Source organism: Malaclemys terrapin, chromosome 2 (assembly GCF_027887155.1).
Source record: "Malaclemys terrapin pileata isolate rMalTer1 chromosome 2, rMalTer1.hap1, whole genome shotgun sequence".
NCBI classification, from domain to species: Eukaryota; Metazoa; Chordata; order Testudines; family Emydidae; genus Malaclemys; species Malaclemys terrapin.
This window is the reverse complement of record NC_071506.1, coordinates 262,138,859-262,157,435: the sequence shown is the minus strand read 5'-3', so window position 1 is coordinate 262,157,435 and position 18,577 is coordinate 262,138,859. Positions and strand designations below refer to the sequence as shown.

General features: G+C 43.1%; 1 non-coding gene across 1 annotated transcript; it reads left to right on the top strand.

Annotated features, from left to right (window-relative positions):
- Nucleotides 1-3,015: 3,015 nt before the first annotated feature.
- On the top strand, nt 3,016-3,088 carry TRNAT-UGU (transfer RNA threonine (anticodon UGU)). The gene has a single exon. It is a non-coding gene; the product is annotated as a tRNA-Thr (tRNA).
- The last annotated feature ends 15,489 nt before the right edge of the window (nt 3,089-18,577 follow it).

Here is an 18,577-nt window from a genome sequence, read left to right as displayed (position 1 = left end):
ACAGTTATACTCGCATAAAGGAGCCTTATACTGGTATAGTCTATCTCCCTTCCTGTATAGTAATAGCTATACTGATATAAAGTGCTTTTATACAAGGATACCTGTGTCCACACCGGGCCAGGTCTATACGATAAACTTTTGCTGGTATAGCTATGGCGGTTGGAGGTATGAAGAGGTGTGATTTGTGAATAACATAGCATGCCAGGAAAAATCCCCTAGTGTAGATGCAGTTATCCCAGCAAAATTGCACTTTTGCTGGCATAGCTTATTCAGTGGTGCCTGGAAGAAGCTTAAGTGCAGTTTTTTCAGTATAAGTTGCATCCACACTAGGGCTGCTTTGCTGGTAGGTATAGTATGCTTGCACAACAATACTGGCCGGGGGAGTTGTAGTGCTTCATTAGTGTTAAATCAGCACAGCTTCTGTATGTAGGATAAGCCTTTCTGCTTTTACTATGAGGACCCTCCTGCCCTTATTATGGAAACACTTTCTTTCCATCAGATAAAAATTTCCTTTTACATTATTTGGCGGTGGCTATCCCTCCATACGCGGATGATGTCTGCCGGGGGGAAAAATCATTGATAAGACTGAAGATGGCTGAGCAGTACAATCTGTGCTCTACAGGTTTTTCTACATATGTGACAGGTGGTTGCTTGGAGAGAACACAACTGCTGGCTGGGATGCTGTACACTCTCCTTTCTCCTCTGCCGTTTCTCAGCCACTTGAGCAAGGTGATTCTCTTCAAAACGGGCTGAGGCTTGATGTATGATACGACACCATCGCAATCTGTTGCCAGCCAACACTTCCCAATTCATGAGGTCAATGCCTCCCTTCTTATGATATACTTTCAGGGTGTCCTTGTAGCATTTTCTCTGTCCTCTGTGAGTCCTCTTACCATGACTAAGTTGAAAAAAGAGAACTTGCTTCAGAAGATGAGTATTAGCCATCCGCATACAATGGCCAGCCCAGTGACACTGATGTTTCATAATCTTCACCTCAACACTGGTGGTATTAGCTGCAGAGAGAACGCTGGCATTGGTGATTTTCCCATCTGGAGAATCTTCCTAAGGCAGCACAGTTGGTACCACTCCAGATGCTTAAGATGGCTTTGTTATGTCACCCATTTCTCACACCCATAAAGAATACATTATTATTATACTGCTTGCTACCATTGTATAACAGTATGCAACCTGAATCATGTAACCTATACTCAGACAAGTAGGCCCATTGACTTCAATTGGGCTGCTCAAGAAAGTAAAGCTTTGGTAGGATCCAGCTTTCTAATACTACAGTGATAAGGACTGTGACCACAAACTAATATATGTATGCGTCCCCGCATCATTTGACAAAAGGCTTTTTTTAACAGCTAATAATCAGTCATTAACAACTGTGCCTCACTTGCTTTTTACTGAATGAGCACTTTGAGATATGCACTTATTTTCCCTTTCTCTGCTTCACTATACTCATTAAGCAAAGGTATACATTATAGTATCGAGTTAGATCGTTACCCGCCAGTTACCATAGGTTAGATGATTATTAGTTTCCTTATGTAGGTTTGTTATTGCTGCTTAGTTGTTACTGACAGTTTCATCATTACCACAGGGCACATGTTCATTGGAAGGTTGCTTATTCAGTAGATTTTATTAATGGTCTTAACCTGCTGTAATGTCAGTTGATGCATTCTCCAATTGGTGTAATACATGATGACCGAATCTCACAGTGAATTTAAAGAATGAGTTAGACAGTATATGTGTGAGAGAAAAAAAAAAGATTGTGTGGGTGGGTGCATGCACTGAAATATTAGGACAACCCTGTAAAGTGTTCATCACTGTGAGGAGTCTATCTGTCTAGACTGCCGTGGCTCTTATCACATAGTATTTCAGCACCCCACAAACATTCAGTGATTTAAACTTCTCATCACCTTGTGAGGTCAGGAAACATTATTATCTTCACTTTACACAGAAACTAGAACACAAAAAAGCCTGATCCAGCAAACCATGTAAGCACTTGCTGAATCAGGGCTGGAGAGAAATAGATTAGGTGACTTAGAAACCACCAGTGAGGAAGTCTATGGAAGTTGCAAGATTTGAACCTGCATCTCTTGGATGCAATTTAGCACCATGGCTGCAAGACCATCTCTTTTTGTACTTTATTTTTAACTATAGCATACATTGTAGCTTGTTAAAAGGAAAAATATCCAACCAGTTATGTTGCTATCTTTGGACCAAATCCTGCTTGCTATACCCAAGTGATTAGTCCTACTGACTTCAAGATCTCAAAGCCTAATGCTAGAAGAACTACTTGTTTGCATAGAGCTGGCAGGAATTGGCCTCTTGGTAATTTTAGAAAACTTTCCTCTGTCACACAAAGGTTGCTGGCTACAGATCAGTGAACTTATTTTCCTGTACTAAAGAACCTTATTTTTATTCAAGAGAATGTGCCTATTTCTTTTGTTTAAGAAAAACCATTGGCACCATACATAATAATATGTAATAAAATAATACCATGGATGGTTGCCATTTTGTGGTAAGGATGCAAACATGGTGCTAATATTGTAAATGATTATGGTTTGTTAGTACATGTTACAACAATTGCTGTTGACAAAGATGGGGAGTGATAATAGACAAACCAAGATGTGACTGTGGTCATGTGTTCCTCTCCACTGTCCAGTGCAGAGGGAAGCAAAATAGTGGATATTACATGCAAATTAAGTAATAAGGGCCACTCAGAGGGAAAAGGTTGCTAAGTGGTAGTACTCCTCCCTGCCCCCTCTGGCTTAGCCAGCTGCAGTCCCCTTACACCAATAATGCATAGCAAGCGGGGGAGTGTTTAGCACTGGGGGCAGGGCTGGTTCATGAAAACTCGGAAATATGTTGCTTTTTCTGGCATGTTCCCTTGAGAAAGTAAAACAATGTGTTCTGGATAAACTGCTGTAAGTACACGGCCACTGCTAAGGGCATCACTGCAAGGAAATGGTGAAACCATGTTAGCTTGGCTACTGTACTGTTTCATATAGGGGCTCCATAGCTCAGCGGTTAGAGCATTGGCCTTGTAAACCAGGGGTGGTGAGTTCAACTCTCACTGGAGCCTGGGAAACAGATTTGGGAGGGAGGGATAGCTCAGTGGTTTGAACATTGGCCTGCTAAACCCAGGGTTGTGAGTTCAGTCCTTGAGGGGGCCAGATAAGGGTCTGGGGCAAAAATTTGTCTGGGGATTGGTCCTGCTTTGAGCAGGAGGCTGGACTAGATGACCTTGTGAGGTCCCTTCCAACCCTGATATTCTATGATTCTTCTTGGGGTCTGGAGAACCTTGAGGCCAACAGGGAACCCAATGTATTACATGATATTGAGAGACTTCATTGCTCTTTCCTGTAGCTCACTCACCTATGTGAGATATCCCCACTGACAGGCCAGTTTCAAGGAATGTTGCAGGAAACTGATGAGTCATCCAATCATAGGCAGCACTGACCACTATGGGAAAGAAACACCAGTTTCCCAAGCAGCCTCCTTGTACTTCTCTCAGCTGTTCCTGTGTTTGAGGGAACAGCTACCTTTGGTGCAGTCCATCATTTAGGACTTGGGTCCAACAAGCAGGAAATTATGTTTGAAATTTTATAATCACAGAAAACAGTGTGTTTTGTTTTAAAATGGTTCATTGTTGGTATTTTTTTATGGTGAATTTAGAGCTGGTATAGAGGCTGAGAGGAGAGCCCGGGAGACTGAAGGCCTCTGTTTATCTGCAGAACAAATGCATTTGGAGTGGCTAATGCATGTCACCACTGAACTAGAGACCATCTTTAGTAACAACTATAGATGGGTCTGGACTACAAAATTTGGAACTGGGCTGTGGTTTAGTTCAGCCCATTGCTGAAATGGAGGCTATCCACAAAAGTCAGAGCCAGATTCTGATCTCCTTGAAAGTCTGGTGTTCTGAATTGAGTTTTGGTTGAGACATATCTCGCGTAAGTGGTAGGGCAGTTCATTCTTCATACCTATTCAGTCCTTGGCCTCTACTGAGACTTCAAACCAAGGATGCTATACGGCAGCAATTGTGGTGCAGAAATATGGAGAACTGTTCTGTAGGAACTGAACCAGGGCCATCAAATTTATTTCAGGCAGGCCACTAAACAAACATCCCCCCAGAACCAAACTAACACACTAGACTCCATACCCAGAGCCATCCAATCCTGTGATATTTTACTGTTATTTGCAAGCAATTAAATGCCATTGGTTTTGAGTCCTTATTGTTTCTTTGTCAGAAACTATCCCTGGCAGCTCTGCCAAAGACTCCAGAGGATTCTGGACTGCTGTATAGTAGGCATGACAGAAGGTTAATAATTAAAAAACAACAACAACAATGCCTTGGCAAAATGACAGACTGAATGAACGTTTCTGCCTGGATCTACAGATTTGCCAAGTAACCTGGCAAGGAACCAAAGTGAATGGTTACAATTGGTGTTAGTGTTTCTTGAAGAAAATAGCACAGATGAAGATTCTGAGCCACTCTCTGGGCCTGATGAAGAGGCACTCAGGATTTACATCTTATTTCAAAATGGAAACAGATTTCATGGGGGTAAATAAAATCAGCAAAGTGATTCTGGAACAGCATTGGGTTTATCAAGTCCTGTCTCCTTAACACCATAGGCTTTGCACATTTGTCATTGCTAAATTAGATGGGCCTCTACCAGCTTGTGAATGTTTCTCACTTGGAGGACTAAAGGTCTGATTGTTTTCTCATTTACACTGGTGCCAGTTAGAAGGTACTCCTCTGAGTTACCCCAGTGTAAATCTAGTGTAAGTGATGTCAGAAATAGGCCCTGAGTCCCTCAGCTCTCTAAAGTTTACCACTACTCATGTTTTACGTTGAGCTTTTCTTTTAATTAAAAGCCTGACAATGACTACTCACAACAAACAATTAGAAAAAAAAATGCTGAAATGACAGCTCCCTTGAAGATCAGTTTTGTCGGGTGGAATCAGAGTATATCTGACACCAAGAGAAAGGCTTCTGAGAACTCAAAAGTAAATGAGCATTTTTACAGCAAATGCTGTGTTTGCTGGATATGTCTCTGCTAATTTTCCTTGAGCTCACCTACACTTGTGTGCATTTTTCAAACTTATTGTTTTAAAAATTTGCTCACCAACACTTTCCTATTATCTTTTACCTTCTACTTGGTATTGTGTACCACTCTGCCTTCCGCCTGCTTTCTGCTATCAATGACATGAATATGAAAAAATAAAGTAGCTGACCTCTGGTCCCAGATGACCACAAACCCAGAATTAATACACAAAGGGTGAGATTCTGACACAGCCCACAGAGAGAGCTATGGTGGTTTTAAGTACAATTGGTTGGAAATTTTCTGATGTAAAAATGTTCCGTTTGAAAAATACTGATTTGTCAAAATCAAAACATTTCCCAATAATATGTCAATTTAGTTTAACCTTCTGATGGAAACAAAGCAGGTTTTTAATGGAAACCTGCCTGATTTCCTCCAACTTGCCCATTTGGCCAGTTGCTGCGGTACTGGGACTCTAGAAGCCCTGAGAGCCCTGCCTAAAGTCAGACTTCTGGATTCTTAGCAGCCCACCAGATGGGGAGTGGAAGCAGTGGGCAACTCGGGGACCTTCATCAATTTCCTTTTAAAAGAGTCAAAACAGAATATTGTTTTGGTTTTTCAATACAAACATTTTGGCTCGCCCACTTCCAGGGGAAATTTCATAACTGCAAGTTTTTGTTCCAACACTGAATAATTTTTTTTAACATTTTGGAATGGAATAGAATGGGAATTTCAGGTTCTGACTAGCACTAATTTTAAGCCACCTTTGCACCTTCTTGATCCAGGAACTAGAGAGGCCCTGAGCATAATTTAAGCCATCCTATGTGCAAGTTTAAGTTACAACAGCCCCGCAGCATTATTTATGGGCTGCAGTGCTGTCCAGAATCTCAACATCCCTGACACACACCCTACACCAGGGACTTTTTAGAGGTAGCCTTACAGCTGGCTGCACAGAGTCTGCGTGGGGGTTGCCTATGTGTCTTTCAGAGCCCCTTTACAATGTTCCAGCTCTTTTACATGGTGCAAAGAGGCTGGGGCAATGGTAAGGTCCAATTCTATATCAACTTTCACCCCAATTTATTCATCCCATAAATAAAATCAATGAGTCTGTTTCTCCACCAGCTTTACACTGATGCGATTCCGCTGATTTCGACCAGAGATTTAGTCAGGTAAGGAAACAGAATTTGGCACAGAGGCATCACATGGATATAAGTCAGCAAAGAACTTAACCCCATGGACTCAGTATTATTGTGACAATGATCAGCTTTATTAAACAAATCCACTCTGTCAATGCACACAAGGGTTGGTGAGCTTAATGCACAGTTCTAAGTAATACACTCAAAGTGCTCTCACAGCTTGCATTGGGTTTTCTACACTTCTATGATGGATTGCTCAGAACTTGTCTCTATTTTAGGTGTCCAAAGTTATGATCAGGAACATAGGGGTGTATGCGATGGTCCTTTTTAGGGCAGGTCAGTTTCCACTTTCTCCCATGTAGACAATGTTATATGGATTCAGAGAATAACATAACAGGTGGTATGGAAAAGTTCTACTTCACTCCCCTCCCAGAATTACTAGTCGAAAATGATGATCATATGCTTATGTTGTTCTTTTAATTTACTGTTATGGCATGATGTGAATGCCTCCTAAATGAGGCTGTTCTTTATTATAAAAATAATGCTATTTTTAACTCACAAAATTGTTTACTTTCTTTCTTTCTTTTAAATTTGACCTGTTCCATTAGGCAATGTGCTCTATTTTTATATCAATGACACTATTCACTAAGCTTGTTTCATGGTTTAACACATGCCCATTCTTATGAGTCTAAATTCCTTTTAAGGAAAAGTTACTGAACATCTGTCTTTCTCTTATTAGTATTATTTGGATTACAGCAGCACCTTGAGTGCCCAAACAAGATCAGTGCCCTATTGTTCTTGGCACTGTACGAACATGTAATAAGAGACAACCCTTGCCTCAAGCAGCTTACAGTCTAAACAGACACAACAAGCAAAGATGGGTCAGGGGGAGAGGGAGGGAACGATGGTATTACTGACCTTGTACATATGGGGAATAGAGGAACAGAAAGATTAAGTAACTCGTCCGACATCACAGAGACAGAGCTGGGAAATAAACCCACACCTCCTGAGTCCCAGGCCAGTACATTAAGCACAAGACCAGCCTTCCTTTCGTATGGTGGTTGTCATCTAGCACAAGCAGAAAGTGCTATTTCAGCATTAATGATTGGTAGATAGGGCCTCTTGGCACTTAATGACATGCTGAAGGCCTGCGATGTAGCTGAGGGTATGTCTGCATTGCGATACAACGTCTGTGGCTGGCCCATGTCAGCTGACTTGGGTTTGTGGGGCTCGGGCTGCAGAGCTATAAAATTGCTGCATAGATATTCAGGCTCAGGCTGGAGCCTGGGCTCTGGGACCCTCCCTCATGTGGGGTCCCAGACCCCAGGCTTCAGCCCGAGCCTTAATGTCTACACTACAGTTTTATAGCCGCACAGCCTGAGCCCCACAAGCCCAAATCGGCTGACATGGGCCAGACAAGGGTGTTTTATTGCAGAAAAGAAAAACCCGCAGCAGGTGCATGCCTGGGGCCCAGGCTGCAGGGATGTTTCATTGGTGTGTAGACTTCCAGGCTTGGGCTGGAGCCCGAGATCTGGGACCCTCCCACCTCGCCGGGTCTTAGAGCCGGGACTCCAGCCAGAGCCCGGATATCTACACTGCAGTGAAACAGCCCCACAGTCCAAGCCCCTTGAGCCTGAGTCAGCTGGCACGGGGAAGCTGCTGGTGTCTAGTTGTTCTGTAGACATACCCTGCTGGTCCTTACTCCGTAAAGGCACTAATTGCAGGAAGATGATCAACTTGGAGGTCATGATTGCTATTATGAATTGTGAAACCGTTGAAAGAAAATGATAAAATAATTGGCCTGAATTCCATTCTCTGGTCCATGATGGCAACAGGGTTGCATGGATAGGACTAAGAGCAGAATTTGGTGCAATATCTTTTCTTTTAACTTGGTGAATAGCTGAAAGTTGAACTGCTCATTGCTATGGCTGCAGGAGTGCTATTGTGTTTCAGGAGTGTAAGGGCCAAATTCCTCCCTGCTGAAACTCCACTGAATGTGGCCCTTAGCAGCTAAAGACTAGTACAGCAACCAGCAGGAAGTCAGGATTCCATCCTCAAGGTCCCCACCGCCTTTATTTTGACTCAAGCAACCCTCTGCAAGTCTTTTCTCTCTTTATATATATATATATATATATATATATATATATAAACATCATAGTTATTTCATAATGTATTTGCTTGATTTGAGCCTGTAATTAGTGCAGTTCATAGAGACTTGTTCTCTTTGCTCTTTACTTTTGGTAGGGAAAGCAGTAATCTGGTGTGTGGCTAAGGCAGGCTGTGATTCATATTGTCTTTTGCTGTGGCTTGAACAACATGCTCTGTTTGTTTTCAGAGTAGCCAAGGAGAGGATTGGAAGAAGTGAGGAGGACTGTAGGTGCGGTCCTTGCATAAAAACCACAGTGACACTGGTCTGCTTTAAGAGCTACATGGGGAGTAGATTGAACTGAAAACATTATCCAGGCATTTCACAGATTTATTTTTATATATAATACTAATGCTTAGATTTGTTTATAGCTCTAGCTTCAAAGCACTGTACAAACATTAACTAATACAAACACATACATTAAAACATAGGCAGACAACAGTTTATCTGATAAATACTCAGATTACAAGGTATTTTCTTAATGAAATTTATTTGTAGTAGAGGTAGAAATTGGGCCTGATTCTCTGGTGTATTGTGTTAGTTTTAGGCTGGTGCATTAATTATAGTGGAATTGCACCTGCTCTCAATACAAAGTGCTTTGGAGCAAGGGGTGATTTAGGCTACATCTACACTAGAAGCTAGGTATGATTCCCCAGCTCGTGTACACATACTTTTGCTAGCTCTCATTGAGTTAGCACAAGTATAGATAGCAGCGTAGTCACAGTAGCACAGGTAGTGGCAACATGGGTGAGCCATGCCAAATACTAACCTGCCTGATGCCAGTGGTATGGGCTTGGCATGGCTAAGCCATGCCTCCACTGCCACTACCCACGCTACCATGGATGCACCACTATGAGCTAGTGCAAGTGGGGAATCATACCCCTACCTTGTAGTGTAGATATAGTCACAGATGGAGGGCCAGACTCTCAGTCCTACTGTAGTCTCTTTGTATTATACTGGCCTGGCAAAGGACTTGTAAAGCTGGATTCTCCCAGTGCAGGTGTTCCAAGGGAAGGGAGTATGGTCAAAGTACCACTGGGTAAGTGTGACGGGTTAGATCACAGAAACCCCCTCGGAAGCTGCCACCTGATGTGCCAAGACTACTTCTGCCCCTGCTTTCCTGCCCTATCAGCTTGAGACTTCAGTGCCCTGCCTGGTTTGAGCCAGACGCGCTAGCCTGCTGCCAACCCAGACCCAGGTCTGAATCCCGTCCCCTAACAGCTGTAGGCTTACCTGAAAGCAGCTAACAGAGGTGTTCTTGTCTTTAACACTCAGATGCCCAACTCCCAATGGGGTCTAAACCCCAATAAATCTGTTTTACCCTGTATAAAGCTTATGCAGGGTAAACTCATAAATTGTTCACCTCTATAACACTGATAGAGAGATATGCATAGCTGTTTGCCCACCCAGGTATTAACACATACTCTGAGTTAATTAATAAGTAAAAAGTGATTTTATTAAATACAGAAAGTAGTATTTAAGTGGTTCCAAGTAGTAACAGACAGAACACAGTAAGTTACCAAGCAAAATAAAATAAAACACGCAAATCTATGTTTAATCAAACTGAATACAGATAATCTCACCCTTAGAGATGCTTCAGTAAGTTTTTTCCTCAGGCTGGACACCTTCCAGGCCTGGGCACAATTCTTTCCCCTGGTACAGCTCTTGTTCTAGCTCAGGTGGTAGCTAGGGGATTCTTCATGATGTCTCTCCACTTTGTACTGTTCCACCTCTTTATATATCTTTTGCATAAGGCGGGAATCCTTTGTCCCTCTCTGGGTTCCCACCCCCTCCTTCTCAATGGAAAGACTCAGGTTAAAGATGGATTCCAGTTCAGGTGACATGATCACATGTCACTGTAAGACTTCAAGCCTTCATTCCTCCCAGCCTGACTCACAGGAAGGCTTGCCTGCAAAGAGAGCCATCCACAGTCAATTGTCCTGGTTGATGGGAGCCATCAAAATTCCAAACCACCATTAATGGCCTACACTTTGCATAATTACAATAGACCCTCAGTGTTATATTTAGGGTGACCAGATTAGAGGAAGAAAATATCGGGACACATGGGGGGGGGGGGGGGGGGGAGGTCACCAGCAGAGGAAAAAAAAAAAAAAAACGGAGTGCCACCAGCGGAGCAAAAAAGAAAAAGAAAAAAACCGCAGTGCGAAATATTGGGACAAACTGCGTCCCGACCAAACATCGGTCAGGATGCAGGACAAATGCCTAAATATTGGGACAGTCCTGATTTTATCACGACGTCTGGTCACCCTAGTTATATTTCTAGTTTCAGATACAAGAGTGATACATTTATACAAATAGGATGACCTCACTCAGTAGATTATAAGCTTTGTAATGATACCTTACAAGAGACCTTTTGCATGAAGCATATTCCAGTTACATCATATTGACTCATTAGCATATATTTATAAAATCATATAGAGTGCAACATCACAGTAAGGTCTCTCCTTGGGACCAAAGCATCCAGGCATGTATTAGAGCTGTCTTAACTGGCCTGTGGCCACCCCATGGATCTAGAAGCTACAAAGGTGATGCAAAGCCACTGTTGCTACTCCCTTCCGGTCCTGTGTGGGGTGCATTTTGGCTGGACCAGAGATTTCCAGCCATAGAGCTGAATTCATCACTAGTGTAAGAAGGTCCAACGCAGTGGCATGCTATGACATTTTTAATATGACATGCACTTGCTGCAAGGAATGAACTCACACATATGATGCATGTGAGGTCATGCTGGGCGGAGGATGCCATTTTGTTCTACATGTGCTTTTGGGGGCTGCATAGAATTTCCCATAGGCACAGGCAGTTCTGGGGCATGCAATGTATGCATTGCATACATATAGGGTGACCAGACAGCAAGTGTGAAAAATCGGGATGGGGGTGGGGGGTAATAGGATCCTATATAAGAAAAAGACCCAAAAATCGGGACTGTCCCTATAAAAACGGGGCATCTGGTCACCCTACATACATAGAGGGCATGCCACTGTTCCAACTCCACTGAAGGCACCAGAGAGGTGATGAGAGTGCGTGCTGAGAGATGAGGAGCCCCCTCAACTCCCACTGTCTTCACCCTCTTGCAGCACCTCGGCACTGCATCAAATCTCAAAGCACTTGAAGAAGTTGGACACAGTGTCTTGCATATAAAAGGGCAGTTTACTTATTTACAGTGCATTACTGAACTGTGTCAGTACACCTGAGACAACCACAATGAAAGAAAACACCATTACACACTAGGCTGACCAGACAGCAAGTGTGAAAAATTGGGACAGAGGGTGCGGGGTAATAGGAGCCTATATAAGAAAAAGCCCCAAATACCAGGACTATCCCTATAAAATCGGGGCATCTGGTCACCCTATTACACTCTGATGTTAGTTGCACACTGACAAGTTGGTAGTGACACAGCCAGGAATAAAGAATCTAAATCTTCTGGTTTCCTTGAAGGATGGTTGAACGTGTTTGTGTGTAAAAGAACCAACTCTTTTTCTCAGTGGGTGTGCTGGTGTAGAAGTCCTACAGTCCAAGGGAAAGGGTACAAAGGCAGCCTAAGCTGTTGATGTATGAAATGTATGAAATATTTTATGAAGGATGTAAGGCCCCGATCTTGCAGTGATCTCTGTCTGGATACAAGGCCCTGATTGAGAATTTAGCCATTTTCTCAGGTATTTGGACCAGAATCTTTTGGTGTTTAGAATTTTTCCATTTTAATATTTCAAAGCAACAAAGATTTCCCCCCAGGTCAGATTGGCAGTGACCTTGGGTTTTTTTGCACCTTCCTCACAAGCATGTAGGTGTGGGTCACTTGCTGGGATCATCTGTCATTTCAGGGGCCTCGAGGTCTGGCGCACGTGGGTCCCTCTTATCAGGGCCGGTGCAAGGATGTTTCGCACCCTCGGCGAAACTTCCACCTTGCACCCTCCCCCCTCCCTGAGCCCTGAGGCAGCTCCCTGCCTACCCTGCCCTGAGGCGCCTCCCCTGAGGCAGCTCCCCACCCCCCCCCTCCGCCCTGAGGCGCCCCCCCCGCAGCAGCTCCCCACCCCCCTCCGCCCTGAGGCGCCCCCCGTGGCAGCTTCCTCCCCGCCCAGGGAGCCATGCGGCAGCTTCCCACCCCAGCTCACCTCTGCTCCGCCTCCTCGCTGAGCACACCGTCGCTGCTCCACTTCTCCCGCCTCCCAGGCTTGCAGCGCCAATCAGCTGTTTGGCGCCGCAAGCCTAGGAGGGCGATAAACAGAGTGGGGCGACGTGCTCAGGGGAGGAGGCGGAGCAGAGGTGAGCGGGGGCGGGGAGTTTCCCTGCATGCCGCCCCCCCCCTTACTTGCTGCAGGCGGCCCTCCCCGCGCCCCCCTACCCCAGCTCCCTCCACCTAAATGCTGGCGGCGAAGAAAATGCCACCTCCCAAATCCTACTGCCCTAGGCGACCGCCTAGGTTGCCTAATAGGTTGCACTGGCCCTGCCTCTTATTCTCTGCCTGTGGCATATTATAGTCTAGTCTTTGGTGGGTCTCATGTACTTTGGTGTTATTTCTTGTTTAGAGTGCAAGTGCTGGGTGGTGTCAGTGGCCTGTGATATACAGGCCACCAGATCAGATGATCTAATGGTCCCTTCTGGCCTCTATGACTCTATGAACATTCCTTATATAATTTTTTTCAGATGTCATAATCCCCTCCACAGGACAGTCCCCACACTCTGTCTCTCTCTTCTGCTCCACTGTGCAATTTTTCCTGACTTCATTAGCATGAAGGGCTCTTGACTTAGGAATTTGCTTCCATGGCCTTGGCTCAAAATAGCCTAGATTTATTGACTTCCAGGATAGGTTTATTTGTTTTCACTGGTTTAAGGGACAATTGAGAAGCATGGGGTAGCTGGGGCTTTTAGGGAGATTAGGATTTTCATTTCATAGTTGATTGCTTGATCAATTGATTTGTTGTGTTATATGGCTCAGATGTTCTCAGGCTAGACTTGTTATTTTTGTTTAAGGGTTGTGTAAATTAAAAGAACTAAAGTGACATACAAGAAAGCTGAAACAGCATGGGAAAAGTACATATCCAGCAAAACTGGTGAAAGGCAAATTAGATATTTAAAATTATCTCCATTTTTATAGTTTTTGATAGTAGTAGTAATACAGGTAATGTAATCTGTTCTTAACAATGTATAAATTGTAACTTGAAAGCTTCTATGTAGTGGAATTTGAAGATCCTTAGTTTTAATACTATACCTCGTCTCAAATGTAGTTTTGATATTATACAACCACTCAAATTCCTAAGCCATCACAATCTGTAACTCAATTCCCATTTATACCTAAGAAGCTGCTGACAACTGATTAAACACCAATATCTCCACAAATACATAGACATTTCACTCCTGCTGGGTATCAAGTGAAAGAATCTAAAGTTTAAAATGACACTAAGTTTGACATGCAAAGTCTTGATATGCATGCCTGCTCCCTGCTGGTGTTTAAATGGAATTTTTCTTCAATATTTCCTGTGATGTTTCCTGTTTTGGTCTTAGATTCTTATTTCCTGTTTCCTTAGATTTTTATTTTCTGTTTTGTCAGTGGCCTTAGATTCTTAATGAGATTTTTCATATTTACATAAAATGTGTGATTGAATATTAAGGTAATTTGATGAAACATTTCGTCCTGGTTCCATGTAGTTTGTCACCTCAGGCACTTGGACTTCTGTTTCAACAATTCATCAGAATTCATAAAGAGTTTGACCAGACAGCAAAGCAGCAAGGCAGAAGACCAGAACCCTGGATTTATTATATTACATTTTACAAATACAGCACCTCTGTATGCTCATGAGGACAGGCACCCTGTCTTTGTATTTCTTTGTACAATATCTAGCACAAATAAGGCCTCTGAGCAAGACCACAATAGAAATAAATAAACAAATAAATAAATAGGTACATAACGTATGTACAAAATCTAAATATATAATAATTGCACAATTGCTTATGTGGCACTGTCTGTGCCTGTATTATTAACTACTGGCTGGATGATGTACCTGGATTATTATTAACCCAGGATATCTGCTTTAGCATGAGTCAAGAAATGGTTAGAGTGGTGTTACAGCTCTACTGATTGCGTGAAAACATAAAGATAGGAAATCTTCCATTCTAAAGTAAGATTTGTTTCAGGGTAAACACTTCATATATGAGTTCTATGCTAGAATAAAATTGGAGTTGTGGAGGTATACAGGTCACCCCAGGCTGCATTTGTTACATTCTGGCCTGAGGTTGGAGTCACTAAAGAATATTGTCCTTCAGCATTTATGCAGACAATGACTCTGGTACAGTAGGTTGAGTCAAGAACTTACACCTTCTATTTACTTCAGATGGTATCTGAACATATATTCAAAACATATTGGTGGCTCTTATTTTTGGCATGGAGTTGGCAGTTTGGTGGTAAGGAGTATGTCATAATTATTATACCCTTGTCATGGTCTGAACATTACCTCATTCAAGCTGATTTTAAGGCACATTTTTGGGATTAATGAACCCAGCTGGGTTTTAGCACTTTCTGACAACTAGTGAGCAGCTCTCGGTGTTCTGTGGGACATTATTATCATCATTACTCCACAGATATTGCTATGGTGCCTCTTAAATGCCCCCTCTATTTATACCATGTTCACTAATCACCTTGATATCCAGAGATGACATCATGCCCTAATTCTGTTTGAACATCACACAGATTGTCTGAAGTGTTATGCTGTGATGGAGGCAAAGAAAATGTCTCCACTTCCACCAAAATATCTGCAAAGTCCTGTCAGCCTGCTGAACTCAGTTTTCCTTTGTCAGAAACAGAGTAAAATGTTTCTCACTGTGAGGAGTTTTTCATCTACTTCACAAATGTGCCACACTGAATTTAGTCAAGGTTGCTTGCCTCTGGGCAGATCTACACTTAAAAGGCTGCATTCACGCAGCTGCACTTCTTCAGCTGAGCTGCTCTAGCACTTTATTGAAGACATTCTACGTCGACCAGAGAGAGCTCTCCCGTCTGCGTAGTCAATCCACCTCTGCGAGAGGCAGTAGCTATGTCGGGGGGAGAAGCTTGTTTCTTCTGTGTCAGGGGTGGGCAAATTTTTTGGTCCGAGGGCCGCATCTGGGTATGGAAATTGTATAGCAGGCCATGAATGCCCGGTGGGGTTGCAGGACTCTATGGTGTGTAGCATGGGGGCGCTCTATAAGGAATGTTACTGAGGTGGGGGAGGGGGAGCTCTACAGGGGCAGTACCGGGGACTCCTAGGGGCCCTGCCAGCAGGGGCTGGGGACTGCCAGGCGGGCGAAGCATGGCAAGCCCCGACCCCACTCCCTGGCTGGAGCACCTGAGCAGGGCAAGCTCCCAATCCTGCTCCCCGGCGAGAGCTAGGGGGCCAGATAAAAACGTCTGATGGGCCTGAAGCTGTGTTCTATGTGAACACTGGAAAATCCCTGACAATGAGGTGTACCTTTAAAAAACATTGCTGAATTCTTCCTGTACTTGGGATATGACATCCCAGTTGTGAGGTTTTAGAGGCACCTGACTCACACGCCCTGTATAATAAATTCAAACTGAGCCTAAAGCAAACTAACTGCATGGGTCAGAAAAATGTAGGTTATTGTTCCTTATTTTTCTGTAACCTGAACTAGCAAAGTGTATATAATTGTTCCTCTCTAGTGGCTAGTCCACATAAGAGAATAAGAAACTACTTTGGCTAACAGCTAGAGGTAGAATTGTTCCTTTCACTTAGGTAGTAGTGGTTTATACTTGTAGCTGTGAAGTATACACAGTTCAAACCACAGCCCCTTATCACCCTCCCTCCCATCATTGCATTTCATTTTTGTGAGCCTCAGCCACAATGGTCAAAATACCGCAATACAGCCTCTCTTCACAGTATTCCCAATCCAACCAGAACCAGGAAAGCCTGTTCTCTGAGATTTTCAGTGCAAGTTGGAAGAGCCAAAATTGTGGGCTACTTTGATAGCTGTTGGAATCTTTGCTAATCTGGACCAAACTAAGGCTCAAAACTGTTTCAGGTTCATCCTTTAACTATTCTAAGATTTGCTGTTGGCAAAACTCTATGCTCATCATCAGGCACATTCTATGAATAAAATCAAATGGAAATATGGGGAAGTGAAGAACCAATACATTACCTGAAAAGTAGTTAAACATTATCTCTCCTGTCTTTAAGTCAATCGGGGACTTCAAAAATTCCATTTCAGTTTATGCTTCACTAACTTCTCTGAACTATCCCCATCAAGTCCCTGCTTAATCAAGATTCTTATTTTTGCTGATTCTCTTTCAGTGTTCTCATAGTTGAATCCTATAATCAGTATGCTATAGCTTCAATTATAGCTGTCTCTCTAAAAACCTGAAATACAACCTTTCATTTCCCTGTGGGATCCTTCATATTCTTGATGGAGTCGTGAGGATCTCATAATTTTGTGATAATAAAAAGGTTTTTATCTGAAGGTGGAATGAATAGATTTGGACCATCCTGGGTACCCTGGGAGGCCCCCTGCACGTTAGAATTTGCTCTTTTTTGGGGGTCAATAATAAATAAATGCAGGGCAACATGAAAGCTACTGTGTATTGCCTACTCAATGTGTCTTCAGACTGGTGGGTATAAGAATCACATCCTATCCTTTTAAAATTGATTTTTAAACACTTTTTAAAAGTACATTTAGTGCTTGTGAAAAGTGCTGGCATGGTTGAAGTGGAGATTGAAATCTGTGTCTGTCTACCTACCAGGCACAAGCATGGGCAGTGGGACTGCAAACCTATTCACACTGCACTGTCAGTACACTTCAACACTGACCTAAAGGAGCCACTGTGACAATCATGGAGCTGCTATGTATCATTCTATGAATAATAATGTGCAATAATGGCATGAATTTGTACAGCTCAGTGAGATAAAGCTACTCTGTAACTATGAAAGATTATTAGAATTTCCTGTATGGATCACAGACCATTTTACTGGTTTCAAAACCATCTTCAATGTACTCAGTTAGATTTACAACTTGGCTACAGCATGGATGTCATGGATAGACACCATCTTGGTCATCAGTCAGCTGCCCTTCCAATATCGGTGCTATTTTACCTGCTCATATAGCTTGTAAATTGAGGAGATTAAGGATACTGGGTGTAGTAGAGCAAAAGAACCTGGAGCACTGGGGCTGGTGCAAGAACCTGAGGCCTAAACCAAAGGCTGTGAACCAGAGAAGGCCTGGCCTTGCCAAAATAATAACACACTAAATTTTTAAGTAAATACATTTCAAAAGGCTAATACAAATACACCCCAATCTAGTACAAGAGAAGTTGATTTGACAGAATAATGAATAGGGATGGTTTGTCCAAAATATCAGGAATAAGGGGAGGTAACAAACAGATGTCATAAAACATGTAAGATGGTACACAAGTTGTTTGTCCCAGTTGTTTGTTTCAGTCTATGAATGTCAGGGTACCTCACCTTATCCGTTTGTGTGGCCTCCGGGACAGCAGAGACTCCTACTGCTGACTGGGCCACTCCTTTCCATTAGGCACTCATGTGTTAGTGTACCTCTAACCATGGAGCCAGGGTGCTAGGACTGTGCTTTGAGGGCAATAAACCTGGCTGAGGGCCTTTGTCACCGAACTGTGCCAGTAGTCTTTCTTTATAAGTAACATCGAGGTCTGCTGAATTAGCAGGCTGCACCATCTGCTAGTGCTGATAACACTGAAGCTCCAAGAACAGAAGCGCTGAGCAGCCTGACCAGTGTTACCAAGGCAACAACATCCCAGCCTTCTACACTTGACTATATTGGGTGGTACTCTTTGCAGAATTAGGATCTGTATGTAGTTTAAATTATGCAACCACTTTGGCCTGTCTCTACAACCTGGGTATCTGAATTGTTTCCATGCAAGGATTAAAGAAGTCAAGCAGCCGCTTCTGTGATCTTGTCCAAACTGTAGTAATAGTTCACTAGATATACCATCGAATCCAGCTGCCTTTCCCCATTTCAGTATTTTCATGGTTGTTGTCAGCTCCTCAGTTTTGAGCCGCTCATTATGGACTTTATAGTCTCTGAGGAGTGAGTGAAGTTCATTAGCACATTGCTTTGTAGGCTGGTTTACTATATAGGATGAGCTAGTGTGTGACTTGTTTGGGAGAGACTGTCGTGATACGCTTTTGTTGTTATCCATCAGGATTCAGCTTGTGAATGGTAGATCATGGGTTTTTTTTTCCATTAGGCTCAGGTTATGCACAGTGCGACAA